Source organism: Meles meles, chromosome 7 (genome assembly GCF_922984935.1).
Source record: "Meles meles chromosome 7, mMelMel3.1 paternal haplotype, whole genome shotgun sequence".
NCBI lineage: Eukaryota > Metazoa > Chordata > Mammalia > Carnivora > Mustelidae > Meles > Meles meles.
The window spans coordinates 38511554-38521195 of record NC_060072.1 but is presented as its reverse complement, the minus strand read 5'-3'; positions in this window follow the sequence as shown (position 1 = coordinate 38521195).

Here is a 9642-nt window from a genome sequence, read left to right as displayed (position 1 = left end):
GAACCTCAAGTCTTCGTTTCCACTCTAGGTTTAATAATACTTTCATATTTCATGATGTTGTTTTGGCTGTGTTTTCCAAGACAAGGCAATGCTTTCCCCCATCTTTTCTACTTTACGATTTGACTTTTATCTTCTACTGTATGTTAATGATTTTTGATCTTTCTGTACCTCCCTTTTCTGGAAGCCACCTCAACTCCATTTGAAGTAGGTGGGATATTAATAAATTATAAAATAGAGCTAAAATATATTATGGGAATTTAGAGGCAAAATTAATTCCAGTTAGGAGGGAATATGCATCACAGAAAAATAAAAAAAAAGGTGGTGAGTCAGCGACTCAGGTTTAAATCTACTACTGAGCTGAATTCTAATAAATTTAATCAATATGTAAGTAAGCACAAAAAATCTCATGTAAAATTTGAATTTTAGAGATGAAATTATTCCAATAAAATATTATTGTTTTGTTTCCCCGAGTTAAAGAATGCAATGCAATATGTCAGTTTTTAATATAAATTAGAAATAGAGTCATGTTACCAGTTTGAAGAATAAGATTCAAGAACATTCTCAGATATAGCATTTAAAGGGAAAAGGAGTTTGTGAACTTAAGACAAGGGGGATAGATCAGTCTCTTCATGCAGTGTGTAAAATTGTAAGTTAAAAATCCCAATTGTAATAACTTCATAATGAATTCTGTTATGAGAAAAATGTTAAAATCCATAGTTTATATAATTTTATTATAGTAAGAGGCTTTCTAGAAAGTTCTTTTCTCCCTTCCATTGCAGAGTTGGGGAGACTGAGATTCAGGGTAGATAGCTTACGCAAGATCACATAGTGCTAAACTGGACTGGAAAAACCTCCATATCCTAGGACTCTTCCATATTGTGACAGTCAAGGTTTTTTTTTTTTTTTAATTTTTTATTTATTTTCAATTTCATTAACATATACTGTACTATTAGTTTCATGGATAGAATTACATGATTCATCAGTTGCCTGTAACACCCAGTGCTCATTACATCAATGGCCCTCCTTAATGCCCGTCACCCAATTACCCTTCTCCCTACCTGCCTCCCCTCCAGCAACCCTGTTTGTTTCTTGGAGTTCAACTTCAACATCTCTTTTGGTTTGCATCCCTCTCTATTTTCATCTTATTTTATTTTTTCTTCTCTTCCCCTATGTTCCTCTGTTTTGTTTCTTAAATTTCACATAGGAGTGAATTCATATGGTATTTGACTTTCTTGGCTGACTTACTTCACTCAGCATAATACCCTCTAGTTCTACCCACATCATTGTAAATGGCAAGATTTCATTCTTTTTGATGGCTGAGTAATATTTCATTGCATATATATACCACATCTTTATCCATTCATCTGTTTATGGACACCTGGGCTCATTCCATGGTTTGACTATTGAGGACATTGCTGTAATCAATATTGGGGTGCAGGTGCCTCTTCAAACCACTATGTTTATATCCTTTGGATAAACCGAGTAGTAGAATTGCTGGATCATAGGGTAGCTCTTTTTTTTAACTTTTTGAGGAAACGCCATACTGTTTTTCAGAGTGACTGCACCAGTCTGCATTTCTACCAATAGTGTAAAAGAGTCCCTCTTTCTCTGCACCCTCGCCAATATCTGTTGTTTTCTGAGTTGTTAGTTATAGCCATCTGACCAGTATAAGTTGATATCTTGTTTTGGTTTTGATTTGTATTTTCCTGATCCTGAGTGATGCTGAGCATTTTTCATGTGTCTTTTGGCCATCTGTATGTCTTCTTTGGAGAAATATCTGTTCATGTCTTCTGCCCATTTCTTATCTCGATTTTTTGTTTTTTGAGTGTTGAGTTTGATAACTTCTTTTATAGATTTTTTTTAAAGATTTTATTTATTTATTTGACAGACAGAGATCACAAGTAGGCAGAGAGGCAGACAGAGAGAGAGAGGGGAAGCAGGCTCCCTGCTTAGCAGAGAGCCCGATGTGGGGCTCGATCCCAGGACCCTGAGACCATGACCTGAGCCGAAGGCAGAGGCTTAACCCACTGAGCCACCCAGGCGCCCCTATAGATTTTTTTTAAAAGATATTATTCCAGTGTCTTTATTTTGTTACCCTTATTTCATTACCCATAGATCCAGACCCACCATCAGATTTGATGATTTTGGGGCAGGAATAAAACACAATATATTTGTCTTGGAAACTTCCACAAGGAGGCTTTGAAAAGTTTCAGGTAAATAACAGTGCTGCTATCATAGAACATTGATGTTTAATGGGGTCTTTATTTCACTCTTTGTTTTTATCTTTTCTTTTGCATAATGATTTTACAAACTTTTCTACTTTTAACATAAGATTTTCCTCCAAAGTAAATTTTCTATTTACTGCTTTAAAAGTATAAGGTTATCATGGGAAGTGTTCAATTATGAATCAAAGCTGATACTTTAAAAGATTTCGGTTTTCAACAGAGGTAGATGTGTGCACACATAGTATAAGGAAGGGAATAAAGGGACAATGGTGCTGGAGAGTAATGCTTCTGTGACTGGCCAGACCAAAAATGTGAGCTGTTAAAGCTGGGTGATGTGTCATAGGCTCCCTTTAAACCTTATCCAGGAGATTTAGTTGAGTGGAGATTTGTGGCCAAGAAACTAGGAGAGTAAGATATATGGAGAAGTCACTTTTCAACTGTATCTGTTGCTATTTCTAGTAAACATGTACGTTTTTGTTGTCTTTTGTCATTAATAATGTAACCCGGCATCACATTAAGAAATATATCCACCCTGCATCCTATATTGTATGGTTTACAGAGTAAGCTTCCAGAGACAGCACTACTTCTTTGTATTCTATGGAGGCAAACAACTTTTCCATACTTTCATAGCAGTAGGAGATGATAATTTGAGTTGCAAATAATAGAAGACAATCTGACATAGTTTAAGCAATAAAGAAAAAAAAACCGCATTAATACAAGAGTGCTTCATGGAGATCAAGGAAAAGGGTATAGCTGGGTGTTAGGAAGACCTGTAATGATATATTTTATGCCTGTGGAGAATCCACAGGTTATTTTCTTTTTTGTCTACTTCTACTCATCTGCCTGACTTTTTTTCTTTTTTTTTTTCTAATGACTAATTTTCTTTGCTAAGCAATCCATGTAGTGAGGGAAAGAATGTAAAGTATACAGCTTCTGAGTATAAATGGTGTGTTACCAGCCACAGAGAGACAGATTCTCCTTAAATTCCCATGGGGAGGACTGTGATTATTCCAAATTGGATTAGACACCTAGTACAGTTCCAGTTAACTGTGCTTATAGGTCCCAAATTGTGTAAAACATGGTGCCCACAGGTTTGTGGGGGAGAGATTATAAAAACAATCATTAGATTTGGGGTGAACACAGCAAAAGATGTTTCCTATAAATAAAAAATAATACAGAATTTAATAATTTATAGAATCAGTGCAATCTAAAAGGAGCCAGAACAATAAAATTACTAGATACATGATATGAACAGATTAGTACATCTGGGTTTTATATTTGAATATGAATTTCTTGACAATTAAGGTCAGTAAGAGAAACAAGATAATGGACTTGTATAAAATACAGAGTCTTTTAGTGGTTCCCCACTGTCCATCTAATGTGCACACTACTTAGTGTGACCTTCAGAGTCAGACTCTAACAACCTATCTAATCTATTTTCTCAAGACTTCATGTTTCAGCAGAATTATATTGCCTACAGTTATCTACATATTTTGTATTTTCTTGATTCTATTCCTTAGTCATGTTCTTTTAACCAGAATACATTCTCTCCCATTTTTCTTTGACAGTTCTTTAAAACCTTGCTCAAATATATTCTCTCTGCAAACATTCCCTTGAACACCAGTTATCAGTCTCCCATACCAGAAATTTTGCATAACCTTTGACTTCTTTTTCTTTCATGTCCATAGGTACTTGTTTACTGAATCCTGATGATTCCAACTTAGAATTATTGGGAAAATCCTACTTATCCTTTCCATTCCCTTTTTCTTTACCGCTGTTCAGGCTCTTACCCTTATTGTTGGCTCCCTTGTTCTCCAAAGATCAAGCTGACCCCAAGACAATCCTAAAGTTATTGAAACTTCTTGTTTCTTTTCCCTGTATTCATCTTAAATTTCAGGCTCATATTGTAAATACATTAAGCATCTTACTCTTACTCTCCTCAATAGTACACACCCCTTTGAGACTCATCCCTGTAAGTTATTTCTCCCTGAAGTGTTTATTGGCACATTTTTATTGTCACCATATTTGGGGGAATGGCTTTCCCAGCTATTTCCAAAATAATTATTTTTTCTCTTCTGTGATCCATGCAATTTTATGTTTATGTCTTTGTCACAGCCTTTATACAATATACGTGTTTTTAAAAATTTTTTTATTTGAGTATAGTTGACACACAACATTTATTTATTTCAGATTTTACCACATACTTGTTTTGATGGCTCTCCAGGAATATCTCTGGATGCCAAGGCAGAGACACCACAACACTTCACTAATATTTACAACAAATTGAGGATTCCCAGAGGGGGATAGGCTCGTATAAGGGTCCAGTGAGGAGGGGAACAAATAGAAAGAAAGAGAGATTGAGTTTGGCTTTTATTGTGATTAGAGGATAGAGCTGGAGCAGGGACTTCCCGGAAGAACTAGAAGATGTGAGGTTTGAAATTTCCTGCTCTCAGAGGCAAAAGGATCCAAGTCTTTATTTTCTTGAGGCCCAGATGTAGGGAAGATTAGAAAGAAGGGTGGGGATCTCAAAGTTGTCAATAGTCAAGTAAAAAATGGAGTTAAACTCTTCATATTATAGTACTTTATTAATTATATAAGATTAATAGAAATAAAGTAAAAAGGAGTTATCATTATTATTTTTTAAAGGATAGACATATGGTGTATGCCTTCAGGCTGAGTTGAAAGATTCCTGGAACAGTAAAATTTCATTCATTCAACAAATCCAACATTCAGCATTAAAAAAAATTATTCCTTCAAAAACAAATTCTTGTCTTGATGGTGCTTACATTCTAGGAGAATTGCAGATATGAGAAATATAGTGACTAGAATGGTTAAAAAAGCCTGGATGAGGGAAGATCAAGCTTAAATCCTCTGAAATCAAAAGGAAAGAGAGCATTATGTGTTAAAAGCCTGGTTGATTAACCAAGGAAAATTTTAAAATGAACTATCTTAAATGAAATTTTCAGTCTCAGTCACCAAGTATTATTAATTCCATTACTGCAGTATAAATTTCAACTGGCTCCTCATGGTGTCTCAGAAAACCAAACTACCTAAAAGTTCTTTACCAATGTGAAATGATGGAGTCTGCATGGCATACAAGATCATTAGACTCTATGTCACAGTTAACATAAGAAAACAAATATCTTACATTTCTGATGAGATTAGTAAACATCGACTTCAACCAATTCTGCCTTTTTCAGAGGAAGTAAGCTCATAGTGATATGCTTATGCAGAATATTCTGGCAATAGATTTCATAATAGGAATTTCTTTACAAAACAGAAATCCTTGTTTTGTTTTGCTCGGCATTCTGAGCATTCAAAATATAAAGACAGAACATTTATTAGTATGGACAAACTGTCAAATTCATTTGAACACCAAATATTTGTCTAGTGAGTAATCCTCTGAAACTATTAGATTGCTAGCTTTCTTTTCATGAGCACTGGGAGTGCAAAAAGATTTATATCCTTTCAAAGAATCTCATAACTGTAACAAAACTGAAGGTATACTCTATTCCAAGCATGAAAATAAACATTGGCTCACACACTTAAGACCTAAAAGAATTCAGTGTGAACTTAGAAAAAATCATATAGCTGATATAAGACATCAATGGAAGTTAGTGATTTCCCTTCTTAATACCATTCAACTATTTTTTATGTACTCTGAATTATGTTATAGACCCGTACTGTCCAACAGAAATGTAATGGAAACCATAAATGAGAACCATATGTATAATTTTAAATTGTCTAATAGAGACATTAAAAAAGTAAAAAGATACAAGTGAGGGGGCAGTCCAAGATGGTAGCATAGGAAGCTCCTGAACTCATCTCCCACAGGCACACTGAAGCCATAGCTACATATGGAACAGTCCCTTCTAAAAAAGACCTGAAGACTAGATGAAGAGCTCCTTTCCAACAAACAATAAAAGGGTCGGATTGAGATGTGTATGAGAGGCTGAGAGGCTAAAAACCCCATTCCTGCCACAGTAACCCACAATAGGGAGGGATATCACAAACCTGGAGCTTCTTCCTGAGAAGCAAAGTGTTTATTCCCCACATCAGAAACTACAACCCCTAAGACCTGTACCGGAATGATGAACCCCCAAAGCATGTGTTTTGAAATCCAATGGGGTTTATGTCCAGGGGACCCAAAGGACTGTAAAATATTGAGATACTGCTCTAAGGGCTCTCACACAGACTCATCCTTCCTGGGACCCAGCTGAAAGCAGCTGTTTGAAAAGCATCTAAAATATATATGAAAGAGATTCATTTGCTTATCTTAAAGTTTCTGTTGGAAAGGCAGTGGCCTGTTGGGACATTGCCCAGTGACAGAGGTCTAAACGGAACCATTTTTGTGTTTTTCCTCTACCATGCTAGCATTGGTGGGCATGTATAGTCCCTGCATTCACCCACTGGCCTGGTAAAATCAGTAGGTGTGCCCCAGTCCTGCCCTCTCCTGCTGCCAAGCTAAAGCCATAGGCATAGGCACATAGTCCACACAGGGAATGCTCCTTGATATGGTTCCATGGTCAGGGCGTTTGTGTTTCTGGGTTCCATGGGATAGAAACAATTAGAGAGATAGTTTTGAAGGACACAACCCCCAGGGCACTTCACAGATAACAGAGTAAAGCACACTCCCAGTCTTGCTGTGAAAAAGGCCTATTTACTTGTCCTGGAGCTTCAGCCTGGAGGGCAGACCTTAGTTTGCCACGCATTTAGAGGCTATGTAAGTGTTCTCAGGGAGCATTTGCTGGGGCAAGTCACCTTTGTGCTTTCCCTTGGCTTCAATAAGCTTGCTGGTATCTCCCAGAAAGAAATTTTATACTCATTTGGAGCCCTGATTTTTACAACTTTTGCTCAAAGTACATCTTCAGACCACCTGGTTGGGAGGCCAGCAGGATTTATCACTGTGATCCCACAGGACTATATATATTTGCATACATTAAAAGCTGCTTCCTGGGGTTCTGTATTTCCTGTCAGTCTGAAACTAGGTTATGACTGAGATTTCTCCCTTTGGAACACTAAGAGGTCTTGGCACACCTCTTCAACTGGTACCTATGAAGAATAAGCCAGGCTTTTTGGACAATCACAAAGGTTTGAGAGACAGCCAAGAGCTGGGACAAGGTTGAACAATAAGGTTTATATCCTACATGAGGCCTCTCCTTCAAGAGTGGGAGAGGTAGCTGTTTTCCTAATACATGGAAACCAACACAGAGAGAGCAGCAAGATGAGGGATCGAAGGATTATGTTTTAAATAATAGAAAAAGATAAAATCTCAGAAAAAGACCATAATTAAATGGAGATAAATAATTTATCTGATAAAAGTCAAAAGTAATCATCAATAAATGCTCACCAAACTTAGAAGAATGGATGAACACAGTGAGAACTTCAGGGAGATAGAAAATAGAAGAGAGTACCAAACCAACTCAGAGAACTGAAGAATACAGTAGCTGAGCTAAAACAACAGCAACAACAACAAAAACAAAACCAAAAACTAAAGGGGTTCAACAACAATTTAGGTAAAGCAGAAGAAAAGATCAATGATCTAGAAGAGGAACTCACTCAGAAAGAGCAACAACAACAACAAAAAAGTATTTTTAAAAGGGAAGATAGCTAAAGGGACTTACAGCACAACATCAAGTAGAATAACATTCACATGATAAGGATCCCAGATGAAGAGAGAGAAGGGGCCGAAAACTTAATTTGAAGAAACAATGGTGAAAACTGCTTTAACCTATGTAGGGAAACAAACATCCAGATCCAGGAAGTCCAGAAAATTTCAAATAAGATAAAGCCAAAGAGATCCACACCAAGACATATTACAATTAAAATAGCAAAATTTAAGAGAGAATTTTAAAAGAAGCTAGAGAAAAACATTATGTGTTATGTAAAGAGGAACCCCTATAAGACTTTGGAGACTTTTTAGCAGTAACTTTGCAGGCCAGAAGAGAATGGCAAAATATATTCAAAGTGTTGAAAGAAAAAACTTCCAACTAAGAAAATTCTACCCAGCAAAATTATCATTCAGAATTGAAGGAAAGATAGAGTTTTCTAGACAAACGAAAGTAAAAGTTCATCATTACTAAACCAGACTTAGAAGAAATATTCAAGGGGCTTCTTTGACCTGAAAATAAAGAGCATTTGTTTGTAACAAGAAAAGCTATCAAAGTATAGATCTCATTGGTAAAGATAAATATATGGTACCAGTAGTGGATTAATCACTTATAAAGCTAGTATGAAAGCTTAAAAACGAAAGTAGTGAAAACAATTAAAACTACACATTTGTTAAGGGATACATTCACAAAATAAAAATATGTGAGATGTGACAACAGAAACATAAAATGTGGGCAAGAAGAATACAGAGTTTTGCAATGCATTTGAATTTAAGTTGCTATTAACTTAAAATTGACTTGGACTATATATAAATTGTTATATGTGAGGCTCATGGTAACCACAAAGCAAAAACCTATAGTAGATACTCAAAAGGTAATGAGAAAGGAATCTAAGTATAACACTAAAGAAAGTCATCAAACCACAATGGAAGAAAGCAAGTGGAGAAGAAAGGAACAAAGAAGAAAGCCAGAAAATGATCATCAAAATGCCAATATACACATACATACCAATAATTACTGTAAGGGGTGCCTGTCTGGCTCAGATGGAGGAATATGTGACTCTTGATCTCAGGGTCATGAGTTTGAGCCCCGTGTTAGATGTAGAGATTGTATGAATGAATGAATGAATGAAATTATTATGAATGTATTAAATTCTTCAAAGCAAAAATAAGGAGTGGTTAAATGGATAAGAAAAGAAGACTCCTCTATATGCTGTCTTTAAGAGACTTACATCAGGTGTAAAGACACACACAGACTGAAAGTGAAAGGAAGGAAAAAGATGTTCCATAAAAATGAAAACCAAAAGAAAGCTGCGGTAGCTATACTAACATCAGGAAAAATAGACTTTAAAAAAAAAGGGGTGTCTGGGTGGCTCAGTTAAGTGTCTGACTCCTGGTTTCAACTCAGGTCTTGATCTCACTGGTTGTGGAATCAAGCTCTGCGTGGGGCTTCATGCTTAGCAGGGTTGGTTGAAGATTCTCTCCTTCTGCCTCTTCTCCCACTCACATGCTTTCCCTCCCTCTTTCTTTCCCTCTCTGTCTCTCTCAAGTAAATAAATCTTTTAAAAAAAATATGTCTGTAATAAAAGACGAAGAAGGGAATTTCATAATGGTAAAGCTCAACCCAACAGAAGTATATAACATTTGTAAATGTTTATGCACCCAACATAGGAGCATCTAAATACATAAAGCAAATATTAATAGAACTAAAGGGAGAAATAGGCATCAGTACAATGATAGTGGGGACTTTAATACCACACTTACATCAATGGACAGATCCTCCAGACAGAAAATTAGTAAAGAAAAATC